The sequence below is a fragment of the Astyanax mexicanus genome, chromosome 6, assembly GCF_023375975.1.
Source record: "Astyanax mexicanus isolate ESR-SI-001 chromosome 6, AstMex3_surface, whole genome shotgun sequence".
In the NCBI taxonomy this organism is placed as follows: Eukaryota; Metazoa; Chordata; class Actinopteri; order Characiformes; family Acestrorhamphidae; genus Astyanax; species Astyanax mexicanus.
The window spans coordinates 22,088,211-22,102,694 of NC_064413.1; the positions used below are offsets into that span (position 1 = coordinate 22,088,211).

Sequence of the window (14,484 nt, forward strand, 5' to 3'; positions counted from 1 at the left end):
AATTCACCTCCAAGTGTGCTCACAGTATGGTTACCGTATTTTTCTGACTATAAGGCGCACCAGATTATAAGGTGCACTTTCAATGAACGCCTATTTTCTGGTTTATTTCATACATAAGGCGTACATATAAAGTCAAACAAGTGCTGGATGTTAATCTACACAGATTTCTCTACTAAAAACTGTTTATTTGGGTGAGTAAAGCACTTCCATTTATTTACAGTAAGCTTAAATTTCCAGGATTTTGACAAAGTGTGAATTTTTAGTAAAGTTTCTCCAGCACTAAGGCTGGGTGCAGCAGCATACTAGCGGGACATAAATGTTGCCCGATAGCACTAGACTAAGGCTCCCTGAGTGTTTAGGTAACCCAGGGTGCTATGAGTTAGCTTGTTTTAACACGGCAAACACACAAACTACAGTCTGAGATACTCACCTCTGAACAGTGAAAGAGCTTGCACTGCGGTTAGTGGATTATGCTAATGCTGCTGCACCAAGCCTTAGTGCTGGAGAAATTAACTGAAAACTCATCCTTAAAACTCTGTATTTCAGTGGAGTGGCTTTACTGCTCTACTGGTGACAGGAAGAATTCATACATGATGTGCACCGGATTATAAGGCACACTGGCATATTTTTGTGAACATTTTAAGATTTTAAATAACCTTATAGTGCAAAAAAGTGCACAAGAAGCTTATTAAAAACCTCTGTTTACACCCCATAACGCTAGCTTCAGCTCAGAGCGCTGCCATTACTGTACTGAAAATAACCTAGAAATAATATGTACATATACTCCGCATAGCGTAGCAGCTGGTGCCAGGAGGCAGGCTATGCAGAGTCTATGTATATACATGTCTATAACAAAATTAATACAAATATAGCGGCGCACAGAGCTGAAGCTCACGTTACAGGATGTTTGGACAGCTGTGGGAGGGTGGAGGTGTGCAATTCATCAAAGGTAAGTACTTTTTGTCATGGTTTACTACAACAAAAGTCCATTTTACTCCAGAAATCTCATTTAAGAGGGCTTAAACACTAAGCCTGTTGTAGATGTTTAAGTTCTTTAAGAGTTTCATGCATTTCTGCTAATGTTGTGCAGAAATTGATTGCAAACATAAGGTTCACATAAAACTACACCTAAATTCTTAGTTCTATTCCACCTTAAAAGCTGAAAAGGTTAAGTACAAAGCCTGAAGTCTGTGTGTCTCCACAGCAGCTTTTAAGGTGCTCTGTGGGGAACCTGTGAAATCAGGTGAAATGTAGAATATCCTCCTTTTAATGCTTTGTTTTTTATTTGCTAGCGAGCTCATGCCTTATTTCTTCACATTTCATCATGTGTAAATTACCTCTGTAACACTCTCGCTGAAAGAGAGAGGAAAGGGTGGAACATTTAAAGAGCAACACCAGAGTGATTACTGTCTGTAGGGAATGTCAGTCAGGTTCGGTCCATTTCCAGAAGCTGTACCACATAGACATAGAAACATTTAGTTTAGCTTTCCGTCTGAGTGTGAAGTGTGAAGTCTGCATCGTGGTTGACTTGGCATGAAAGCTGAGCCATTCCAGTACATGCTGGAGAAAGTCTGTTGGATGAAGTGAATTAGCCTGACCAGTGTTCTGCACACTGCTTTTAACATGCTTTGGGACTAGACTGTAGCACAGAGATTGCGTAACATTATATGTATTAAAGTGCACAGTCAACATTCCTTGTCCACTTTTTTTTTTTTTTTGCCCTACTGAGCATATAGCATATATACTGAGCACTTTGTATTTTTGTAATATTTGACTGTAGTCTTTCTGTTTATGTATGTTTTTGCATTCACTAGGGCTGGGTATCACCACTGATTTCCCAAATCATTCGATTCGATCCTAAGTCCTGATTTGGTTTGTTTTAATATTAAATTGTCAGAGAACTATCATTATAATTATACAATAAACACTAAACCTGCCATTATTAAAAAAATATTTAAGAGCATTTGAGTGAAAAAGAGGCTAATTTTAACCCTCCAACAGCAATTTCTTGAATTTTTTATATATTTTTTTCATATATTTAATTTAACCTTTTGAACTCTAGGCTGTTTTGATATGTGTTTTTCTTCGTTTTTGTCAGTTCCTTTTTCAGGTCTTATAACACAGTAATTCTATCAGACAGACACATGCCCTGATCTCTTTTACTCCAGAAGACATACGACTGTTTAAAAATATAATCATTTATAATGTAAAAGGAGGCAGAATTGTTATATTTACCTGGAACTGATCATGTTTTGGTCCAAATTTTACCAAGCGCCTGTTTTATTTTTTTTTATTATTATTTTTTTTACTTGTTTTTTAATTGTATAGACTTTAAATATATTCACACCTAAGATATCTTTTCAAAAATGGTTAGACTAGAATGTTTATGAGTTTAAACATAAGAATATTGATGACAGTTCATTACATGGTTTATTACTTTGACAAAATACATGAATATTTTTCTTGATAATCACACCTCTAGGATACATGTAGATACTAAAAACCTGACACTCAGAGCAGCCTATACCTTTCAGTATTTTGATCAGCAACAATATGGCCAATATTCCAACAAATAACAAAACTGATTTACTATACTAGATTTTTTTTTAGCTCCTTATAATAACAACAAATATTATAATAAAGAGTTGGTTCACAAAATGATGAGGAGAAAAACACTTTTATTTAGGACACACATTGAAAACTTGTAAACAAAAATGTAAACAGTTTAGTCTTGATAAGGTAAAATGTGCAAAAAGTGCAAAATAAGTACTTAGTAAAAATGTGCAAGTAAAATAAAAACTATATAAAGTAGTGTGCGCACCATACCTAGCTTTAGTTTGAGTACAGCAGGTAGTTTCACACTTTTTCTGTGGACACTATTTTGAGTTATTTAATGATATTATTTGGTTTGAAACATCATATAAATAAGTTTGAAGCACTAGAAGTAAATAACACAATATTGGTTGGGTAAAGCAACTTGCACATATTTTTTTTATTATTATATAAGCAATGATGCAATGATGACATCATGCAATTTATTTAGAGACCCAAAAGTGAATGTAAATACAACTGATTATTTGTTTTGAGCAAATAAGTTATAGAGTTATAATGAAAGAATAAAAAAGGTACTGTCATGCCATAATGCTCTTGTTCCACACTCCCGAACTCCACTTCCCAAAAACCCAGTAGCGATGACGTCACCGTCAGCTGCTTACCTTCGCCCAATCGCGTGACTCTCCCCCGTTCTGAGTCACCTGTGTTCTAGGAAGTTCCGGTTCATAGTAATTTTAGGTTTTGTATATATAGAGTTCAGTCAGCGTCTGTCCTTTGCGAGGTATTGTCGACTCATGTTGCGTACTGAGCGTTTTTCCAAACCTTTTTCTGTCTGCCCTTTTGTTATGACCCTTTTTTCTGTATTACGATTTTGCCTTTTGTCTTTGCCCTTATCTGATTTATTGCATTATCGGACTGTCTTTCTGGCTTCGGATCTCGGACTGTTTTCACTACTACGTCTTCTGTTTTCAGTGTGAGTGTTATTCAACCTGTTATCTGGCTGTTTTATCCTGTTTACGACTCTTTAAACCAGTCTTTACCTTTTACTCGGCAAGCGTCACTCCTATCTGTCTGGCGTTACAGGAACTTTAAAGGGATCTTAGTTTTTAGGAGTCCATTTTTTCAATGGATTTCTTGCAAACGCTTTACAGCACTGGGATGAAATTTGCTGATTTTAGAAAGAGTAAGTTCTGCACTTTCTAACCATATATGTTTTGTGTTGATGTTTAAAGAGATTCCTGAGTTATTAAGCTGAGTATACAAGGTGCATGTTTGGATGGAAAATCCAACCGTAGACACTTACATATAGAGCTCTGTAAAAAAAATAAGAGACCACTTAAAAAGGATGATGTTTTTCCTTGATTTTACCAAATTGAAAACCTCTGGAATATAATCAAGAAGAAGATAAATGATCACAAGCCATCAAACCAAGCTGAACTACTTGAATCTTTGCACCAGGAGTAAAGGCATAAAGTTATCCCAAAATCAGTGTGTAAGCTTTGCAGTATTTTGAGTAAAACTGTGCTCTTACCCTGCTAATTGAACCTTCACACTCTGCTCTTATTGGTGCAATGTGCAATTAATGAAGATTGGCCTCCAGGCTGATCCAATTTAGCCATGAAACATCCCACACTAAAATGACAGGTGTTACAGTTTCATTGCCCACCCCTGTACATAATTAATAGAAATTTGCAGAGAATCAGTGGGTTGAATTTAAACAAAAGTTTAATAAAAACGACTATGCTCAAGCATCTGTTATATTATTCTGCACATATCCAAACATAGACAAACTGAGGCTGTTCTGGGAACATTGTGCAACATGGTTAAGGCTGCTTCTTGATACTCTTCCCCCACGGAAATTAGCGAGCGCCTATTCAGGGAGCAACAGTGACCTTTTGGCACAGATTATGTCGTCAGCAGTGGAAAACCCTCGCTCTCTTAAACAGAAAGGCTTTTGCGACTCCGCCCGCTGTTCTCTCTTCAGTTCTCCAGGGAGTTTTTTTTTTTGTTGTTGTTGTTGAGAGAGAGGACGTTTTCATTTCTGTCCATTTCCATTCTTGTATTATTGCGCTGCGTCCAGCATTCTGCTCAAAGAAAGCATTGCCTCTAAAAGGTCATCGAATGTTGTCTTCATTTTAGGCAGAGATCCAATGGCTCTCAGGCTTTCCGCTTCAAAAAGGAGACAAAAAAACAAAAAATCAAACAAACACAGTTCCCACTGGAAACTTTAAGCTATTAAGCCTTTTTCCTAGTTTGCTACATTTCACACTAAGCTTAGCGCGAGGTAATTGGCGTCTCACTATGGTCTGAGTGCAGTTACACTGTAAGACCAGACAAGTTAAATTTACTTAAAAAAATTGAGGAAACCGGTTGCCTTAAAAAGGTTAAGTAATGGGCAGTGATGGTATAGTTACTTTGAAAAAGTAATCCGATTACTGATTACTGATTACTCCTTTAAAAAGTAACTTAGTTACTTTATGGATTACGTGATTTTAAAAGTAACTAATTTACTTTATTAGTTACTTTCAGCAGCTGCAGACACCACCTCCCGCCGCCTTAACATAAACATTATAACCAGTTCTGCCAATACTCCCTTTATTGAAAAATGCATTTTTAACAGCAGCAATGTATCTCTAGACATTTAAAATTAAACTATTTCCTGAAAAAAAAAATTCTTGAATGAATTTAACATAAGTAATTGATAATAAAATAAAATATGGTCTTTCTTGATTTCACTTCACATAAATACTTGTTTTTATAAAAAAATTAAAACAAAGAAAGTGTTTCTTGACCTGATATATTTAAACACTTTAAATCTTAACATTGAAGCTGTTGTTCTCAGCAGGGCAGCAAGGAGTGGTTTTATAAAACAAAACTGTGTGTATGGTCTAGGCTGGCATTATGTGTATTTTTGTTATTTTGGCCTAGTTTTATTTTGTAATCACATGTTAAGTGTGAAACAGTGGAGTGGGGTGAGTAAACCAATGGTTGTACCTCATTAACAGAAGCTTCTCAATCCTTAAAATAACTTTAATCTGATTACTGGATTGGAAATAGTAACATGTTAGATTTACTCGTTATTGAAAAAAAGGGTCAGATTAGAGTAACACGTTACTAAGTAACATCAAGTTATTGTAACTAAAGACAAGACAAGGCCAGTTTTATATATATATATATCATCTTTCGGTAACACTTTCTATGAATGTCATCTCTATAAGAGTCTATAAACATACACATAACACGTTAAAATACATTCAAAAGGCATAATAAACATGGCTATACATATTTATAAAAAATGTATAATTCATCATAGCCATTTTTATTATGCATCGTGAACTGTGATTATAATGCATTAATAGCTGTGTTTATAACATGTTATTATACATACCAATACCAAGAAACTCCAGTGTCCAGTGTGTATCATAACTAAAAAAGCTTCCAACTTATAAACACACCCCCAGTAATCCTAAAAACATATTTTTAACCACTCCTAAATTATGCTTGTCTTGAACATAATATTAGTTATAGTCAATTATAATGTATTATAACAAGTCTCCGTGCGCTCTAGGTAAAGTGCAAGACTTTTTTTGCAAGTCTAGATTATTAATGATAGAGATATACTATATACTATTTTAACATATATATATATGATGAGCAGAGCTTATAGGTATTATGATCACAGGTCATAATGCTTAATAAACATGGCTATAATGGGTTATGTATTTTTGTGAATATTTATAGCCATCTTTATAATGCCTTATGAATGCATTATAATATGTTATGAATATGTAGTGTCTAATAAAGAGGACATTCATAGAAAGTGTTACCGTCAAATTACAAATACATGTAACGGTACCACTTTAAAATAAGACTACCTTTATAAAGGGTTTATAAATGGTTTACAATTAGTTTATTAATGGTTACTAATTAGGTTGTAAATGCCTTAATAGAAAGGGCAACAATATAGATGGCTGTGGGTTCATTATTTGGCAAACAACAGGTCATTGTTGCCCTTTCTACGTATGTGTTATAACTGATTATTAATGATTTGTAAGGCATTTACAACCTAATTAGTAACTATTAATAAACTAATTGTAAACCATTTATAAACCCTTTATAAATGTAGTCATTTTTTAAAGTGGTACCCATGTAACAATAAAAATGGAAATAAAAGAATAAATTAAGAATAAAGCATAGATTAAATATGATTTAAAAATGATTAAAACAAAGATAAGTTAAACAATTAAAAACATGTAAAAGAATTATTGTAATTAAAAAAAATAGTTTCAGAACAATGTTAAAAGAAAATAAAAAAAGAAAAGTGAATACAAGACATTATAATTAAAATAATATTCAAGTAAATAAAAAATTAAGAACAAAAATCACAATCAGAACAATAAGTTACACAGTGTGAAAAGCGCAGTTATAAACAGATGTGTCGTCAGAATTTTCTTAAAAGAGGTTACAACTAAAGGGGATGTTGATTTAATTTTTTATTTTTCTTAGACTAAAAGACCAGATAAGTTGAGTTTCCTTAACTTTTTTGCTCCATTTTTTTAAGTAATGGGGAATGAAAACTTGAGTTAGCATAAATTAAAACATCAAGGTATTACAACTAAAGGGGAACTTGATTTTTATTTGTAAGGCAGCCCAGGGGGAATCACTACACACTGATGGTGAGTGTTAGTCAGAAACTGTTGGACACACCCAGTATGCAAATAGATTATGACAGAAGCCAATAGAAAAGAAGCTGTTAATGTCAACAGACTAAACTCAGTTATTATAAGTTGGTTTAACTCAAAGATCTCAGTTTGAATGTATTTGTGCCCAGTGGAGTGGTTTGCACACAACTTGCCATAAAGTGTTTTTCTTCATTTCTTTATTTAATTGATTTTCTACATTGTAGATTAATAACAAAGACATACAAACAATTGGAAGGGACACATATTGAATTATTGTTTGATCTCCACAATCCCCTGACCTGAACCTAATCCACTGAGATGGGATTGAGGTGATTTGGGATGAACTGGAGCTTCATAGCGTAAAGGTAAAGCAGCACCTATTGTTCAGCACCTCCAGGAACTCCTTCAAGATGCTGAGAATACTATTCCAGGTGATTCTACCTCATAAAGACACTGAGATTAAAACACCAAGAGTGTGTAGAAGAGATCTGAAGAGATATGTCTCCAAAGATAAGAATCTAAAGTATAAATTTTATCTTTTGTTTAACCCTTTTTGTTTACAAAATAATTCCACACGTGTTCCTGTATAGATTTAATATAGTATTTAATATTAAATTTACAATATTAAAAAATCATAAAAAGAATAATCAAAAGGAAGATGGATGATCACAAGCCATCAAATTCAAGCTGAACTGCTTGAATTTTTGCACCAGGAGTAAAGGCATAAAGTTATCAAAAAGCAGTGTGTAAGACTGGTGGAGGAGAACATGCCAAGTGGCATTAAAAACTGTGATTAAAAACCAGGGTTTTTCCACCAAATATTGATTTCTGAACTCTTAAAACTTTATGAATATGAATAACTTGTCTGCTTTGCATTATTTGAGGTCTGAAAGCTCTGCATCTTTTTTGTTTTTTTCAGCCATTTCTTATTTTTTGCAGGTTAATGCTCTAAATGATTGAAATTTGGGAGAAATGTATGTAGTTTATAGAATAAAACAACAATGATAATTTTACTAGAACATATACCTATAAATAGCAAAATTAGAGAAAGTTTATATATTGATCCTGTATCCACATTTTGAAAGTTTTGATGTTGTAGGTTCAGCATGGGTTATATATGCATGAAAAATAACACCCTCTGCCCGTTTTCCCTCTTGTAGCGTCTCTAGTTCTTCCCTCCCACGCAACGTTCATATAGTCTTATCGTGCCACATTTCAACAATCTGATTTCGTCTGGCGAAATTCCTATTTGCATAACATTCAGGCAGGAGGAGAGAGAGAGCAGTGGAGCGGAGTGTGCATCAGCAGTTAATCTGTCAGTCTCTGCAGAGCTATATTGTCTCCTCTGGCTGCTTTATGGCAATTGCTTTATCTTCTATCTGCTAGTCAATATTTACTCAAGACATGCTCTGTTTAATGCAGAGCATCCATGCAATTCAAATGGACGGAGGGTTAAAGAAAAGACATTTGGTGGAAAGTCACTGAGCTGCTGTAACAGGAAATGCCATCCTGTGTCCCGAGTGTAAACATCTGATGCCCATTTCCAACCTGTTGGCTGTTTATATATTTTACATAAAATTTCACCGCACTTTGCTTTTGATTCATAGCGAGGAGGTGAGATTTGATAGTCTGTCAAGGGTTCTGAATCTGTCAGAATGCATGTTAGAATATTTTAATTGGGTGTAAAAAGACATGTTGTAGGTTGTTGAGTAGAGATTTTAATCAATATTAATAAATAAACTGATTAATCAATTAATCCTGATAATCCTGATAATCCTTTCTAGAATTTCCCCTCTGGGATCAACAATGTATCTATCTATCTATCTGTCTATCTATCTATCTATCTATCTATCTGTCTGTCTGTCTGTCTGTCTGTCTGTCTGTCTGTCTAGAATTTCCCCTTGGGGATCAACAAAGTATCTATCTGTCTGTCTGTCTGTCTGTCTAGAATTTCCTCTGATCAACAAAGTATCTATCTATCTGTCTGTCTGTCTGTCTGTCTGTCTGTCTAGAATTTCCCCTGATCAACAAAGTATCTATCTATCTATCTATCTATCTGTCTGTCTGTCTGTCTAGAATTTCCCCTCGGGGATCAACAAAGTATCTATCTATCTATCTATCTATCTGTCTGTCTGTCTGTCTGTCTGTCTGTCTGTCTAGAAGTTCCCCTGATCAACAAAGTATCTATCTATCTATCTATCTATCTATCTATCTATCTATCTATCTATCTATCTATCTATCTATCTATCTATCTATCTATCTATCTATCTATCTGTCTGTCTGTCTGTCTGTCTAGAATTTCCCCTGATCAACAAAGTATCTATCTATCTATCTATCTATCTATCTATCTATCTATCTATCTATCTATCTATCTATCTATCTATCTATCTATCTGTCTGTCTGTCTGTCTGTCTGTCTGTCTGTCTGTCTGTCTGTCTGTCTAGAATTTCCCCTCGGGGATCAACAAAGTATCTATCTATCTATCTATCTATCTATCTATCTATCTATCTATCTATCTATCTGTCTGTCTGTCTGTCTGTCTGTCTGTCTGTCTGTCTGTCTGTCTGTCTGTCTGTCTGTCTGTCTGTCTGTCTGTCTAGAATTTCCCCTGATCAACAAAGTATATATCTATCTATCTACCTATCTGTCTGTCTGTCTAGAATTTCCCCTCTGGGATCAACAAAGTATCTGTCTGTCTGTCTAGAATTTCCCCTGATCAACAAAGTATCTATCTATCTATCTATCTATCTATCTATCTATCTATCTATCTATCTATCTATCTATCTATCTATCTATCTATCTATCTATCTATCTATCTATCTATCTATCTATCTATCTATCTATCTATCTATCTGTCTGTCTGTCTGTCTGTCTAGAATTTCCCCTGATCAACAAAGTATATATCTATCTATCTACCTATCTGTCTGTCTGTCTAGAATTTCCCCTCGGGGATCAACAAAGTATCTGTCTGTCTGTCTAGAATTTCCCCTGATCAACAAAGTATCTATCTATCTATCTATCTATCTGTCTGTCTGTCTGTCTGTCTGTCTGTCTGTCTGTCTGTCTGTCTGTCTGTCTGTCTGTCTGTCTAGAATTTCCCCTCAGGGATCAACAAAGTATCTGTCTGTCTGTCTAGAATTTCCCCTGATCAACAAAGTATCTATCTATCTATCTATCTGTCTGTCTGTCTGTCTGTCTGTCTGTCTGTCTAGAATTTCCCCTCAGGGATCAACAAAGTATCTGTCTGTCTGTCTAGAATTTCCCCTGATCAACAAAGTATCTATCTATCTATCTATCTATCTATCTATCTATCTATCTATCTATCTATCTATCTATCTATCTATCTATCTATCTATCTATCTGTCTGTCTGTCTGTCTGTCTGTCTGTCTGTCTGTCTGTCTGTCTGTCTGTCTGTCTGTCTAGAATTTCCCCTCGGGGATCAACAAAGTATCTATCTATCTATCTATCTATCTATCTGTCTGTCTGTCTGTCTGTCTGTCTGTCTAGAATTTCCACTCGGGGATCAACAAAGTATCTATCTATCTATCTATCTATCTATCTATCTATCTATCTATCTATCTATCTATCTATCTATCTATCTATCTATCTATCTGTCTATCTATCTATCTGTCTATCTATCTATCTGTCTGTCTGTCTGTCTAGAATTTCCCCTCGGATATGAACAAAGTATCTATCTATCTATCTGTTTGTCTATCTGTCTGTCTGTCTGTCTGTCTAGAATTTCCCCTCGGGGATCAACAAAGTATCTATCTATCCATCTGTCTGTCTGTCTGTCTATCTATCTATCTCATAAATCATGAAAATCTATTTTTCCTTCTTAACTCTGAAAATTTATATTTAATAAAACAATCAATGTAAGATCAACATACAGTTGTTTTTTTTTTACAGTTAGATATGTTTGTTTAATGGTATCATTGTAAACTATGTTCAAGGATCAGCTGAAGTTGAAAAAAAATATATAAAAAATATTTACCATATTTTTCGCACTATAGGGGCAACAGATTATAAAGCACACTATCAATAAACATCTATTTTTCTGGTCTAATTTCATACATAAGGCGCACTGGATTATAAGTAAGGAACAGAGGTAGTGGGTGGTGAGTGTAAAAGTTAAGTAAAACTAAGCGAAGTTAAACCTGTAAAAACTGTTTTCTTAAAAAAATAAATCATTTCAAACTAGCCCTGGATGTTAATCTACACAGATTTTTCTCCTGAAAACTGTTTATTGGGTGAGTAAAGTGCTTCCATTTATTTACAGTAAGCTTACAGTAAGATTTCCAGATGTCAACTAAGGCTGGGAGCAGCAGCATTAGCATAAGAATTAGCGGCTAACCGCTAGTAAATGCTTCCCAATAGTGCTACACTGGGAAACCCTGTGTGTTCCAGTAAAGCCAGGGTGATATTAGCCAGCGGTTTGTCCCACATAGCTTGTTTTAACAAAGTAGATGTGCAGTCTAGAGTCTGATATACTCCCCTCTGAACAGCAAAAGATCTAGTGCTTAGCGTGGTTAGTGGCTAATGCTAATGCTGCTCCAGCAGGGCTAGCTGGGGTTAGCAGCAGGCTATAGGCCGATAATACTCACCTCTAACGAAAAGGAGAAAGAGCTAGCGCTTAGCGTGGTTAGCAGCTAATGCTAATACTGCTGGAGAACTGACCTGAAAATCCTGTATAATGCTGTACTTTAGTGGAGTAGCTTTACTGCTCCTTACAACCTGACTGGCACTGATGATTTTGGGGAAAACAATATTTTAAGTGCACCTTATAGTGTGAAAAATACAGTAAAGATTTGAACAGCTACATTCTCTCTAGAACATGTCCCACATGTACTATTTAAGATAATAAGTTTACCCTCTATGGGAGTATTTAGGAATATAAAGTTTAAAAAGATCCACAACTAGTTATTTTAGGTGACTTAACTAAAATTCAATTAAATTTTGACCTTTGACCTTGATTTTGGCTATATGTTATTTATAAATTACTTCGACCCATTAGGGATAAAGATTTTGCAATCATAATGCCATAAGAAATAATGTTATTTTATTTAGGATAACGAGATAACACTTTAAACATAACATTAAACAATATTTTTTAGATTTAAATATGTATCTGGATTTTTTGGCAATTGAAAAATGTAGATTAAAATAAAAATAGTTGGATCCAAGGTTGGAGGTTACCAGAGTAAAGAAAAAATATTGTAATCTGAACTACTCCTATATTGTCCACCATAAAATCTTTGTCCATGAGATAAAAGAAGATGCGCATTGTAATCTTATCTTTGTGCGGTACAGGGCAATCAGTGAATCAATCAAGTCCATCTCTCCCAAAACCTAATATTGTTCATTGCATCTGACTTTGTAAAAGCTGAAATTGTACCACAATTGTTGTCAAATTTAATTTAATTTAATTTAATTTAATCCCCTAATGGTACATTGTTAGTTAGTTTTTTTGGTTGAAAAGAGCTTTTAATTTGATTAAATTACTGTTACAATTAGTAAATAGTTTAGTAAACATGTTGAGCTAAAAGCACAATTTTTCCGAAAGGGACCTAATTACATTATTTACCTCAAAATTAACTTACCATTGCGTCTATCTACCATGTGGCCCAAAGCATGGCACTGTCTCACTTACTTTCCTCTGGATAAAAAAAAAGTTGGGTCACATGATGACACTCTTTAACTCTATTGGCTAAAGTAAAAGTCATGTAACAGATTTAAACAAAATATGGTTGGTTGCAGGTCCCATAGATGGTTAAGTTAATCAAATTGACATCACTAATTTTGAGTTTATTTTACATGATGCACTATATCACTACCTTCAGCACTGCCCTCCACTGCTGTATCTGTTTTCTCCAAACATCCCCAGTGCTCTGAGGAGAAGGATTAGAAGACAGCACAGCAGAGCAGAGCAGAGCAGAGCAGAGTTTTACTGGGATTCAGGGTTTTGAGATTACTGTAAGAAGATCTGCAGAGAAAAGCCTCTGGTCAGGCTATTGATTATAGGCTTGATATGCTGGAAGAGACTTCAAGAGGTGTTTGGTTTCAGCAGGAAAGATAGCCTGGAGATACCATCACCATGTGAGAGTTCAGGCGAGCTAGCTACACAGGAGCTTCCAGCTCTGCGGCAGCGTTTTCCTAAGAGCACAAGCCAGGGCTGAGGCTAAACTCCACTGGAAGTGATTTGTCAGAGAATGAAAGCCAACATGCTTATTTTTTTTCAGAATGTCTTACCATGAATTGACCTGGCAGTAGGAATAGTGTGATGTAGAAGCAGTTTAATGTAACTGTTAGGTCTCTAGTAGTGACTTAGAATCAATCAATACATGCTGTGCACTTCAGCAAGTCTAGAAAGAAGACTTGTAATGCAGAACATTGACTGGTAGCAGAACTTTTTTAACGATCTTGCTTCAGTGCCATGGCTCTTTACACAAAATTTAACTTCTGTGTTATTAGATGTAACAGTCATACATTTATTTTCTGTTCATTTAAAATGGTACAAAATGGAAGGAAGTCAGTTTGCCTAAGAATTCTTTAACTCTGTTTGAGTGGATTCTTATTTATACCCAATTTTCTATCACTTTAATTTTTCTAGAAAATCATTGATGCACCTTATAATCTGTTGTGCCTTTTGTATTAATTATACCAGTCAGGTTGTAAGGAGCAGTAAAGCCACTCCACTAAAGTGCAGCGTTATACAGCACCAAGACTGGAGCAGAATTATTTGGGCTTCCTTTAGGATTCTCTGATATACAAATATATAAAATTCAGTGTTCTATCAATAAGGACATGTCATCCTGATCTAGATAAAAAAAAAAGAGCCAAACCCATGGTCGTGGTAGTGGGGGAAAAAGTGGACCTGACTACCCAAGGCCCGAGTACGGAGAGGGGCCCATGAAAATCCAGATTTATTTATTTTTTTCTCTCATGTTCCTTGTGTACTGGCATGGATAGGGGCCCACTGATATTGACAGTGGACAAGGCCCAGAATTTGCTGCTACACCCCTGGCCAAACCCATGATACTACCACCACCATGTTTCAAAGATGGGAACAGGTTCTTATGCTGGAAGGCAGTATTTTCATTCTCCAAATAGAATGTTTTTCATTTAAAACAAACAAACAAACAAAAAAAAAGATAGGTTTGGTCTCATCCATACACAAAACACAGTTATGTAATATTAAATAATTTTCCTCAATAAGTAAACATTTTGTCTCATTTGTTTTACTAGGTT

At 35.0% G+C, this 14,484-nt stretch overlaps 1 protein-coding gene across 3 annotated transcripts in view; it reads left to right on the forward strand.

The window, feature by feature from the left end:
* Positions 1-14,484, forward strand: part of tsnare1 (T-SNARE Domain Containing 1) — a 283,761-nt gene that overhangs the window by 141,679 nt on the left and 127,598 nt on the right. The window lies entirely within an intron of this gene.